The sequence below is a fragment of the Pterocles gutturalis genome, unplaced genomic scaffold, assembly GCF_000699245.1.
Source record: "Pterocles gutturalis isolate BGI_N339 unplaced genomic scaffold, ASM69924v1 scaffold50139, whole genome shotgun sequence".
NCBI lineage: Eukaryota > Metazoa > Chordata > Aves > Pterocliformes > Pteroclidae > Pterocles > Pterocles gutturalis.
The window spans coordinates 5,053-5,365 of record NW_010135291.1 but is presented as its reverse complement, the minus strand read 5'-3'; positions in this window follow the sequence as shown (position 1 = coordinate 5,365).

Genomic DNA, 313 nt, shown 5'->3' with positions numbered 1-313 from the left:
TTGCTACTCTGTCTCAGTGTTCAGGCCTGAAGGCAACTGAAATGCAGCACCACCACCCACCCCCCCTAAAAAAAAAAGAAGTAATTTTGGAAGTACCTGTACATGGAAATACCTACCTTCTGCATTGAGGAAGTGCTGCTTTGTTTTTTGAGGAGCTGTTTCTCAAGCACTAAGAAGTTCTGTGTTTGTGCTTTGCTTGCTTTGTTGACATCAATCTGATGGACACCTGAGACTAGCAGTCCCATTGGGTCACTTGGACAAAATGCTTCAGTATTTTACCCTCTGAATTTCACACACATGGCCAGCATGCACA